The following is a 12742-nucleotide window of genomic DNA, read 5'->3' on the forward strand; positions in this document are numbered from 1 at the left end:
CCAGACCAGGAGTTCATATCCCTTCTGGGTTGTTAAATTTTCTTTGCCAATTTATTTTATTATTTTTTTTTATTTTTTACTGGTCCTGATACACTGAGAGAAAAGTTTATTCAGCACATTTTTTGGAGTTGGGTCATAGGTTAGTGCTTTCTGTAAGCCCTGAGGTTGTGGGTTCAAGTCCCAACCACTTTTTTTCTACAGCACATTTGGTACTTATTGTTTAAACCTGAGAGAAAATACTTTTCAAAGATATATGACGATGTTTGGGTCCCACCTTGATCAACTGTGCTGCTTATATTGTTACTTGTTACACTGAATGTTACACTTGATATGATACAATGACAGCTGATATACTGTGTAAGGTGCTTACATATCTATTCAAACAGCATTTCATACACCATGCCTTACCTTTGGATAAAAATCCAGCGACCTAATGGATAAGGCATCAGCTGCTAGAGATGAGGAATCTTGTTTTATGTGCAACCTGCATCATGTCTGTCTTAATAAGTCTTCTGAATATCTATTTTAAAAGAATCAATCTATGTTGCTTGCATCTTTCAGTTGTGCAATTGCCCAGTGGCCTATAAGTTCATAAGAGAATGTGTCATGGCCCTACCTGGAACACAAGCGCCGGCTTTCAGCACGCCAATCGTGTCACTCTTCTTCCAACGCCGCTTCCATTTCTCTCCAATCAGCTCACGGCATAGCGTCCATTTCTTACCAATGAAATCTACTCCTCGTTTATCCCGTCCATTTCTTACCAATCAAAACCCCTGGCGTGTCTCCATTTCTTGCCTATCAAATCGCAGCGCTTGCCCGACGCTCTTTCCATTTTTAACCAATTAAATGTTTCTCCACCGCGGGACTTCTATTTCTGACCAATCAAAATCCTCGCCACCTTAAAGCGTGGCTTAAAGAGATACACTCTTTAAAAATTACACTCTTTGATTTTGAGTGTGAATTCAAACGAATTCCTTTGAAATTCAATTCATAATTTAAGTCTGGTTAGTAAAAAAAAATACATATTATAAAAACCACCTTCAAATATATAAAATATTGTGGCGTCTGTTATACTATATAAAATATTGTGGCATCTTTTTTACTATATAAATATTGTGGTACACGTGTTATACTATGTAAAATAAATGCTGGTATACCTGTTATAATATATAAAATATTGAGATATACCTTTAATACTATATAAAATATTGTGGCATCTGTTACACTATATAAAATATTATGGTATCTGTTATACTATATAAAATATAGTGGTACACCTGTTATACTATATAAAATATAGTGGTAAACCTGTTATACTATATAAAATATAGTGGTAAACCTGTTATACTATATAAAATATTGTGGCCTCTGTTATACTGTATAAAATCTGGTGGTACACCTGTTATAATATATAAAATATGGTGGTACACCTGTTATACTATATAAAATATTGTGGCGTCTGTTATACTATATAAAATATAGTGGTACACCTGTTACACTATATAAAATATTATGGTATCTGTTATACTATATAAAAAATAGTGGTACACCTGTTATACTATATTAAATTATTGTGGCGTCTGTTATACTATATAAAATATAGTGGTACACCTGTTACACTATATAAAATATTGTGGCGTCTGTTATACTATATAAAATATTGTGGTATACATGTTATACTATGTAAAATATTGTGGCATCTTTTTTACTATATAAATATTGTGGCATCTGTTATAGTATATAAAATATAGTGGTACACGTGTTATACTATGTAAAATATTGTGGTATAACTGTTTTACTATGTAAAATAAATGCTGGTATACCTGTCATACTATATAAAATATTGAGATATACCTTTAATACTATATAAAATATTGTGGCATCTGTTATACTATATAAAATATTGTGGTATCTGTTATACTATATAAAATATAGTGGTACACTTGTTATACTATGTAAAATAAATGCTGGTATACCTGTTATACCATATAAAATATTGTGATATAACTTTAATACTGTATAAAATATTGTGGTATACCTTTAATAGTATATAAAATATTCTGGTATCTACAATATTGTGGTATACATTTTATACTATGTAAAATATTGTGGTATACCGGTTATAATATATAGAACACTGTGGTATACATGTTATACTATGTAACAATTTGTGATAAGCCTTTTATAGTACATAAAATGTATTTTTTTTTTTCACATAATTTAGAGATTAACAGTAAATTAAGATTAGTGTATAGAAAAACGTGTTTAAATGCCTCTAAATTTCAGTAGATTCTAGTTACATTTAAAATCTAAGCTGCTGTTCTTTGATAGCACACCGGGATTTGAACTCGCGACCTTTGTATCTGCCCCGATCTTCCCTTTAGCTCAGAAAATGACAATAATAATATAAAAAGAAACATATTCAACGAAATAAACACTGCAGTTCTTTAAAAGAGGCAGAACCATTTCATTTTTCAGTTTTTGCTCGATGGTTAACTTTTCTTTTTCTCGCTTTCTTTCCTTTTCCCTTCTTCCCCCTTCTTCCCTCCATTTTTTCTTCTTCCCACGGTAAAGCAGACTATTGTTCCCCAGCTTTGGCCCTACCTGGAACACAAGCGCCGGCTTTCAGCACGCCAATCGTGTCACTCTTCTTCCAACGCCGCTTCCATTTCTCTCCAATCAGCTCACGGCATAGCGTCCATTTCTTACCAATGAAATCTACTCCTCGTTTATCCCGTCCATTTCTTACCAATCAAAACCCCTGGCGTGTCTCCATTTCTTGCCTATCAAATCGCAGCGCTTGCCCGACGCTCTTTCCATTTTTAACCAATTAAATGTTTCTCCACCGCGGGACTTCTATTTCTGACCAATCAAAATCCTCGCCACCTTAAAGCGTGGCTTAAAGAGATACACTCTTTAAAAATTACACTCTTTGATTTTGAGTGTGAATTCAAACGAATTCCTTTGAAATTCAATTCATAATTTAAGTCTGGTTAGTAAAAAAAAATACATATTATAAAAACCACCTTCAAATATATAAAATATTGTGGCGTCTGTTATACTATATAAAATATTGTGGCATCTTTTTTACTATATAAATATTGTGGTACACGTGTTATACTATGTAAAATAAATGCTGGTATACCTGTTATAATATATAAAATATTGAGATATACCTTTAATACTATATAAAATATTGTGGCATCTGTTACACTATATAAAATATTATGGTATCTGTTATACTATATAAAATATAGTGGTACACCTGTTATACTATATAAAATATAGTGGTAAACCTGTTATACTATATAAAATATAGTGGTAAACCTGTTATACTATATAAAATATTGTGGCCTCTGTTATACTGTATAAAATCTGGTGGTACACCTGTTATAATATATAAAATATGGTGGTACACCTGTTATACTATATAAAATATTGTGGCGTCTGTTATACTATATAAAATATAGTGGTACACCTGTTACACTATATAAAATATTATGGTATCTGTTATACTATATAAAAAATAGTGGTACACCTGTTATACTATATTAAATTATTGTGGCGTCTGTTATACTATATAAAATATAGTGGTACACCTGTTACACTATATAAAATATTGTGGCGTCTGTTATACTATATAAAATATTGTGGTATACATGTTATACTATGTAAAATATTGTGGCATCTTTTTTACTATATAAATATTGTGGCATCTGTTATAGTATATAAAATATAGTGGTACACGTGTTATACTATGTAAAATATTGTGGTATAACTGTTTTACTATGTAAAATAAATGCTGGTATACCTGTCATACTATATAAAATATTGAGATATACCTTTAATACTATATAAAATATTGTGGCATCTGTTATACTATATAAAATATTGTGGTATCTGTTATACTATATAAAATATAGTGGTACACTTGTTATACTATGTAAAATAAATGCTGGTATACCTGTTATACCATATAAAATATTGTGATATAACTTTAATACTGTATAAAATATTGTGGTATACCTTTAATAGTATATAAAATATTCTGGTATCTACAATATTGTGGTATACATTTTATACTATGTAAAATATTGTGGTATACCGGTTATAATATATAGAACACTGTGGTATACATGTTATACTATGTAACAATTTGTGATAAGCCTTTTATAGTACATAAAATGTATTTTTTTTTTTCACATAATTTAGAGATTAACAGTAAATTAAGATTAGTGTATAGAAAAACGTGTTTAAATGCCTCTAAATTTCAGTAGATTCTAGTTACATTTAAAATCTAAGCTGCTGTTCTTTGATAGCACACCGGGATTTGAACTCGCGACCTTTGTATCTGCCCCGATCTTCCCTTTAGCTCAGAAAATGACAATAATAATATAAAAAGAAACATATTCAACGAAATAAACACTGCAGTTCTTTAAAAGAGGCAGAACCATTTCATTTTTCAGTTTTTGCTCGATGGTTAACTTTTCTTTTTCTCGCTTTCTTTCCTTTTCCCTTCTTCCCCCTTCTTCCCTCCATTTTTTCTTCTTCCCACGGTAAAGCAGACTATTGTTCCCCAGCTTTGGCCCAGTGGCCTAATGGATAAGGCATCAGCCTCCGGAGCTGGGGATTGTGGGTTCGAGTCCCACCTGGGTCATTTTTGCAAGTTGCACTGGTTAAAGTGGACTGGTGCTGTTTTATTAAGACTGCTCAAGTGGATTCATGAAAGAAGCAATCCATATAGCATGTTGTTGCTTTGCATGGTGGCCCAGTGATCTAAAGGTTGAGACATCAACCTGTAGCTGGGAATTTTGTGTTTGAATCCCACCTGGGATGTTTCTGTCTTAAGGAACCAACTGAATGAAAGGTAACATCTAGAGTCTACTAGAGCTGGGGACTGTGGGATCAGTTCCCATCTTGCTTTAGCCTGTGTCAAACAGCCCATTGGCCTAAATAAGGTGTCTTCATCTGGTTCAATTACCACATTAGGCTGTATGAATTCTCTTTTTTTGCTGAGTCTAAAGGTCCAGTGGCCCAATGGATAAGGCATCTATTTTATGTGATATGCTACAATGAGAAATGATATGCTGTGTTAAGTGCTTACATAAAATAATCAATCCATACACCTTGTTTTTAGTGCATGGTGGCCCAGTGGCCTAATGGATAAGGCATCAGCCTCCGGAGCTGGGGATTGTGGGTTCGAGTCCCACCTGGGTCGTTTGTGCAACTAGTACTGGTTAAAGTGGACTGGTACTGTCTTACTAAGACTGCTGAAGTAGATTCATGAAAGAAGCAATCCATATAGCCTGTTGTTGCTTTGCATCAACAGGCTTGTTGCTTGACCTTCAACCTGTAGCTGGGAATTCTGTGACTGAATCCCACGTGGGATGTTTCTGTCTTAAGGAACCAACTGGTAACATATACTAGTGGGATCAGCTCCCATCTTGCTTTAGCCTGTGTCAAACAGCCCATTGGCCTAATTGTGGGTTCGAGTCCCACCTGGGTCGTTGTTCAGGTTGCCTACAAGATAATCTGATACCAGTGTTGAGGGCATCTTACTAGTTAGTGTAATGCATACGTTTTTTCATAGAAGAAACACTCCATAAAGCGTATTGTCAGTTTGCTTGGCAGCCCAGAGTCCAAATGGATATGGTGCCAGTCTGTTCAGCTGTGGATTGTGGGTTTGTGTCCCTCTCTTAAGAGGCTTGCTAATATAGGCTTTCACAAAAATGATTTGAAATGTTGTGAGGAGCTTTCATAAAAGAAAAAAAAATCATTGAGTTTGCAACTTATTTATGTGTAAATGCCCAGTGGCCATAATAAATCATTAACCTCTCAAGCTGGTCACTGGGGGTTCGATTCCCATATAGGTTGTTGGTTAGGTGCTGTCTAACGGATGTGTTTGCTACTTGATATGCTACTATAAGAGGTCATATGCTATGCGAAGTGCTTACATAAAAGAGGCAATCCGTACACTTTCTTTTGCGTATGCGTAAAGGCACAGTGACCTAATGGGTAAGGCATCAGCCTCTAGAGCTGAGGATTGTGGGTTCAAGTCCCACTTTGGTCAACCCCATTAAAGAAGCCTTTTGCAGTGCCTTTTTAAATTATACAATCCAATGTATGCATGCAACTTTCAGTTGTGCAATTGCCCAATGGCCTGAATAAAGCTGGAGATTGTGGGTTCAATTCCAACTTAGATTGTTGGTTACATGCTCTTTCATGTAATTTGTTGTTGTATGCTCAAATGACAGGTGCTATGCTATCCATACACCTTGAGTTATACTTCCTGTAAAGGCCCAATGGCCTAATGGATAAGACATCAGTCTTTGGAGCTGCAGTTGTGGGTTTGAGTCCCATGTGGGTTGTTGTTTATGTTACTTACAAGATAATCTGCTACCAGTGTGGCCTTCTACTACCACAGACTGACATTCTCTGTATGCTGCAATGGTATATGATATGCTATGTAAAGTGTTTGCATTAAAAAAGAAATACATACACCTTGCTTTTAACATACAGTGGCCCAGTGGCCTAATGGATAAGGCATCAGCCTCCGGAGCTGGGGATTGTGGGTTCAAGTCCCACCTGGGTCGATTGAGCTGCTGTACAGTTAAACATTACGCTGAACTAGTGCTGTCTTATTAAGCCTTCTTAAGTGCATTCATAAAAGAAACAATTCATATAGATCATATATACAGTTTACATGGTAGCAATGTAGTAATGGATTGGGAGTTGGGGATTGTAGGTTCAAGTCCCACCTTGGTCAAGGATGTCATGGCAAGCTTTTGTAAGTTTTTCTGTAGCCTCCGGAGCTGGGGATTGTGGGTTCAAGTCCCACCCGGGTTCACTCTGTCGAAGGAAGTTATTGGAAGTTTTTCTATAAAAGAGACAATCCATATAGCTTGCAAATTTCAGTTGTGTAATTGGCAAGTGACCAGAAGAAAGCATCAACCTTTCAAGATGTGTATTGTGGCTTCAATTCCCACTCAGGTTGTTGGTTAGGTACTCTCTAACATATGTTTTTTGTTACATGATATGCTAAAATGATGGCTGCAATGTTATCTAAAGTGATAACTAAAAAGAAGCAATCCATACACCTTCCCTTGTCCAGCGGCTAAAGGCCCAGTGATCTAATGGATAAGGCATCAGCCTCCTGAGCTGGGGGTTGTGGGTTGAAATCCCACCTGGGTCAACTCTGTCTTAAGAAGGCTTTATGTATTATTAATAAAATATACAATTCATGTAGCTTGCAAATTTCAGTTGTGTAATTGCCTAGTGGCCTAAAAACCATCAACCTCTCAAGCTAGGGATTGTTGTTCAATTCCCACCTAGGTTGTTGGTTAGGTGTTCTTTAACATAGAGTATTTTTTTTACTTGATATGCTAAAATGACAGGTCTTGTGCTATCTAAAGTGATAACTAAAAGGAAGCAATCCATACACCTTCCCTTTTACCTGCATGAAAAGGCCCAGTGACCTAATGGATAAGGCATCAGCCTCCGGAGCCTCTGAACCTCTCAAGCTAGGGATTGTTGTTTCAATTCCCACCTAGGTTGTTGGTTAGGTGTTCTTTAACATAGAGTATTTTTTTACTTGATATGCTAAAATGACAGGTCTTGTGCTATCTGAAGTGATAACTAAAAGCTGTGGATTGTGGGTTCAAGTCCCACCTGGGGCGACTCTGTTATAGGAAGCTGCTGGAACATTTTCTACAAAGGAGACAATCCATGCTTAGTGTAATTGCTTAGCGGCCTGAAAGCCTTTAGCATCAACCTCTTGAGCAGGGGACTGTGGGTTCAATTCCCCCCTAGGTTGTTGGTTAGGTGCTCTTTAACATATGTTTGTTTCTTGATATGCTGAAATCACAGGGGCCCAGTGGCCTAATGGATAAGGTATCAGCCTCCGGAGCTGGGGATTGTGGGTTCGAGTTCCACCTGGGTCGATGTTTAGGTTACCAACAAGACAAGCTGATACCAGCATTGAGGAAGGAATTGAGACTGGGCAAGCTAGTCACCACCATCAATACAGCCTTACTTCTTGTGTGAGGTTTCACAAATCTTAAGAAATGAACAAACAAACGAATGAATAAATGTCACAATACTGAATATACACAAGCATATGAAAGAAGGTATTTTTTTTTCCTTTTTATATCATTTTTTACTTTTGTCATACCTCGCCACTGTCTAAAATGAAAGCATGTACATTTATATTAAACCTCAAAATGTGGCGTCTAAATCTGCTCTGTCTATATAAAATCTCTATACCCAGTGTATTTGAGTTCCAGTATTATATTTTACTGCACTATGACATTTCCACCGGATAAACAGTTCTTCTTCCTTTTCTCTGCAGTAAAAATAGGCCTTGAATTAGATCCAGACTAGACATCAGGAGGTGTCAGGATGAGCATTTTTCATGTGTATATGTGTGCATGCCATATTTTACATGCTGAATATTTAACATTCCTAGTGTGAAATGGGCAGTTAAAGACAGTCTCTGAAACATAATCTCATTCGTGGAGAATCATGGCAGTGAGATGAAGAAGATTAGAAGAAAAGTGAGAAATGGGAACATTTTTGCAGTAACTTGGAGCAAAGTATAGGAAGATGAAAGATGAGAAAAGGGAGAAAATATCCACTTCATGCTATATATTCTTTTAATGATATCTCACCGGATTCTTTTTTAGAGGAGCGCAGCAAATAGCAGCAGAGAGTGTGTGAGAAAGGCTTGTTAAAGAGGGAGAAAGCGGTAATAAGGAGAAATGGCGGGCCGCGGCTCTTGCACAGATGAATTAGATCAGAGCTACCCAAGGGATTGGTAAGGTTCTAATAATGATCATATGGTCCAAATGAGCAAGATAAAAAATTCAAGAAGAGCCGAAAGTTCCGTCATACTGATCTGCTCTTTTTATCTCGTTGATCCCACCTGACACAGAAAAACCTGGAAAAAAGCCTCATTAATTCAGACCGTCGTGTGTACTGAGTCTTCCGTGACACTTTAATACTTTAAGTTAGCAAGCTTTGGAAATCTAAACTATACTCACAGAGGTATCCAGCTCCAAAGTTCAGCCAAAATTTTATCTTAGAATGACTTAATGTTGAAGAACTGCTCTGAGAAATGTGCTCTCCCTCTGTCTATTAGATTAGATTTAATAGGATTATTTGCTGTTTTATTGAGCTGTCCACTAACTGTGCCTTGTATAGATCACTTTTTTTATCTGCCTTGCATAGAAAAGTTATTAAACAAGAGGAGATTATTCTGTAGTGTTTTCTTCATAGGCTGTCTATTTATGTATCTATATAGAGGCTGTATAACACATTGATAAGCATTGAAAAATGCATTTATAAAGACGTAATTGAATATTTATGACTAGCTTATGCTATAACTTACAACATAACATTACATAAGGGGTCCTATTTTAGCGATTTATAGGGCACTGGTCAATTGTGCATCGTGCAGCGTGATTTAGAGCTAATTCTCTTAATCAATCATGGCTGTGTTTTGGGCATAACATGAAACAAACCAATACGTCTGCTAATTACAGCAAGTACAGAAAATAAGATTATAAATATGAACGAATGGGAGACACTATATCCTCGCTGTCCAATGAAAAACACTTATCTCCAAAACAGCAACTTTACAGGAGAGAGAAAAACCTTGTAAATTTCAATGGAAGTCAATGTAAAAAGAGTTTATATAAAGAGGTCATTTTGAAAAGTTGTTCTATTGGTCCATTCATCAAGAAATGTTGGCACAGTGTAAGGAACAGTTTGTGTGTTCAAATTATGTAGTAAACTAAACATCGACAAAAATGGAGTTAAGTGTTTTTCATTGAACAGCAACGATATGTACAATACAACAAAGGACACAGATAGACATATGTGAGACAAAGACACAGGACAATAGTGCAATAGTAATGGGGGGAAGATTAAAGAGGGTCTTCTTTTTAGTCTTCTTAAAGTATATCTACAAAATTTTAAGTATAATATTCAACACTTATACAATCTCATGCATTTCATACAAAGTCTTATGTTATGTTGCAAATAATGGCTCATGCCATGCTGCTTTAGAAATATTATTATTATTATTATTATTATTATTATTATTATTATTATTATTATTATTATTATTACTATTATTATTGAATGCTAAATAATGTGTTTGGAGGCCTGTATGTAGCTAAATAGGTAGGTAAGTGTTACCAATTATTCTAATGCACCACACTTCTTTTTTAACTGATTGATCTGCCTGATCATCTCCACTATCATATTTCCATGTGTATAGACCTTCAATAATTAGTGTCTTTTTTTAAATAACCAGCATATTTTTTTATCCTTTATACATACAATATATTGTTATAATTATGGCTTGTTACATTGTTATTGTTTTTCAGTGTGACATGCCAAAATGAGTAAAACTGCATCCTTTACAACAAATACTAAAATGCTCAAGTTTTCAAGTTCAGAAAGTTTTATTATTTAAAAAAAAAATCAAATCTCAGCGTTAAGCACACTTTCAAATAAACTGCTGAGAAAACATTAGACTCATACTAATCCAACATTATTCAGCAAAGTGCAACATAGAATCAATGCTGAATTAAGAATGCAGTTTGATTTGCTGGCGGTCATTAACGTCTTTGCATTTTAAATATGTTTATCCAGTAGGAACAATTTAAAACAATTATTAAAATTCTCTTCAAACGTCCTAGTGTAGCCTAATAACAAGCCTGTTCAGATAGTTTTCATTCTGTAATTCAACCCAATTACTTTGAACTGTTTCACCTTAAACACCTCAAACAAGGAAACTTGTGCTTTTTTATATAATTTTATTTTTAACATTTTTATTGCATATTCTCCCCAATTTACACAGCCAATTACACACCCAACCCACTCATTAGGACTCCCCCTATAACTAGTGATACCCCAACACCAGGAGGGTGTAGACTAGCACATGCCTCCTCCCATACATGTGAAGTCAGACACGCCTCTTTTTGAACTGCAGCTGATGATTCAGCATTGCAGAGTAGCATCACAGAGCACACGGAGGAAAGCGCAGCGACTCGGTTCCGATACATCAGCTCACAGGCGCCTTGTGCTAAGCGACATCTCCTTTTGGAGTGATGAGGGGAAAGAGCGCCATCTACCCACCCAAAGAGAGCAAGGCCAATTGTGCTCTTTCAGGGCTCCAGTAGCCGATGGCAAGCTACATAAACAGGATTCAAACTGACGATCTCCTGATCATAGTGGCCTTCAGCACCGAACATTTTAAATGGTCTCCCAATTGAAATCAGACACTTACTGCCAGCTGAAAACCCATTTTTCTCATTGTTCAGGTGCTGCAAAATTGTTAAACTGTAGATTAAGAACTGTATCATCCTTATCATCAGTTTCTTAAGTGAATTACTGAGGTTGGTAATCTGGTAAACCGAGAAATAAAATGTACTGGCAAACTGACACTCCCGCATCAATAACTGACTGCAAACATGTTTGTTGTTTTATAACCTATTGAAAAACTTTAATTGGGGGAACAAATCGACACATTAACATTTTAAAAGTTTTTGTTTTGTTTTTCTGATGCTTTTGCTCTGTAAAGAGTAGCTTAAACCAGATTCTCCAGCTGGACTTAAAAGTCTTCAAGTAGTTTCAGAAGTAGATGATTTTTTTCAGCGTGATCTGCAGGCTTAGAGGATAATGAGACTCCTGGCGTATGCTCTGAAACCTATTCAATTCTTTATCCTTTAGTCTTCACGAGAAAGGACACCTGTTAAAATCTTTATTTTTTCAGTCTGTGGGTGGTTGAAGCATTTTTGAAGCATTTTGGATTTTTTTAATGCATTCAGTGATGTGAGGCACAGTTTAGACATTATTTCTTTATTGTCCTTCTATAAAACATCTTCTGGCTTTTATTACCTCATGCTGCACCAGCAGTAGGGGGAATATTATCCTCAGAAATATCATTAATCAGAATTAAAGGGCACATATTATACCTTTTTTTAACTTCTTCTTTTTTGTAGTTCTTTGCACAAATTCTCACATAAACATATCTTACCAGCTCTTTTCTTGCACTTTTCAGTCCCTTTCAAAAAGAGCCGTCTAAGGGCTCTGTCACTTTTATGCAAATAAGCTTTTGTTAGCCATGCCATGTCTTGTCAAAGCTTTTGGTGTTGTATGCACGATGCTTGAAAAACCAGCAGATCAAAATGGTGGATCTTCAACTGATCAGGTGGGTGGGGCTCTGGTGGGGGTTCATGGGTGAGGGGTGGTGCCAGGGTGGTTCTAAGCAAATTTCATCCAAATGGCTCATAGAAGAAGATGATTCCTGACATCGTTACTCATTCAATAATTCACAGACAATAGGTGAACTTTTTTTTTTCTTTTTTTGTGCTTGGAGTGTTTATAGGGGCAGTCGAAATCCAAATGGAAATAGAAAAGCATGAAAAAAGTAAGTTTTACGTAATTGCAGCAAGGCAGTTGCAGAGGCGGACGCAAACGTAAGTAAATATTTAATAACAAACGATGAAAACAAACAAACAAAAAATAAACTAAATAAACTGAGTACATAAAGACTAAAAGAAAAAATAAAAATCACACGCAACCTGACTGACGTAACAATGTACAAGAAACGACAAGGGACACTGAAACAAAGTGACTATATATCGTCGCCGTCCAATGAAAAACAAGTATCTCCATTTTTGTCGATTTTCAGTTTACTAGATAAATTGAACAGACAAACTGTCTCTTACATTGT

The 12742-nt window shown here is 35.7% G+C and overlaps 4 non-coding genes across 4 annotated transcripts; all 4 read left to right on the plus strand.

The window, feature by feature from the left end:
• Positions 1-4584: 4584 nt before the first annotated feature.
• On the plus strand, positions 4585-4657 carry trnar-ccg (transfer RNA arginine (anticodon CCG)). Its single transcript has one exon. It is a non-coding gene; the product is annotated as a tRNA-Arg (tRNA).
• Positions 4658-5145: 488 nt separating this feature from the next.
• Positions 5146-5218, plus strand: trnar-ccg (transfer RNA arginine (anticodon CCG)). The gene has a single exon. It is a non-coding gene; the product is annotated as a tRNA-Arg (tRNA).
• Positions 5219-6520: 1302 nt separating this feature from the next.
• On the plus strand, positions 6521-6593 carry trnar-ccg (transfer RNA arginine (anticodon CCG)). The gene has a single exon. It is a non-coding gene; the product is annotated as a tRNA-Arg (tRNA).
• Positions 6594-7867: 1274 nt separating this feature from the next.
• trnar-ccg (transfer RNA arginine (anticodon CCG)) lies at positions 7868-7940 on the plus strand. The gene has a single exon. It is a non-coding gene; the product is annotated as a tRNA-Arg (tRNA).
• Positions 7941-12742: the final 4802 nt, after the last annotated feature.

The sequence above is a fragment of the Astyanax mexicanus genome, chromosome 7 (genome assembly GCF_023375975.1).
Source record: "Astyanax mexicanus isolate ESR-SI-001 chromosome 7, AstMex3_surface, whole genome shotgun sequence".
NCBI classification, from domain to species: Eukaryota; Metazoa; Chordata; class Actinopteri; order Characiformes; family Acestrorhamphidae; genus Astyanax; species Astyanax mexicanus.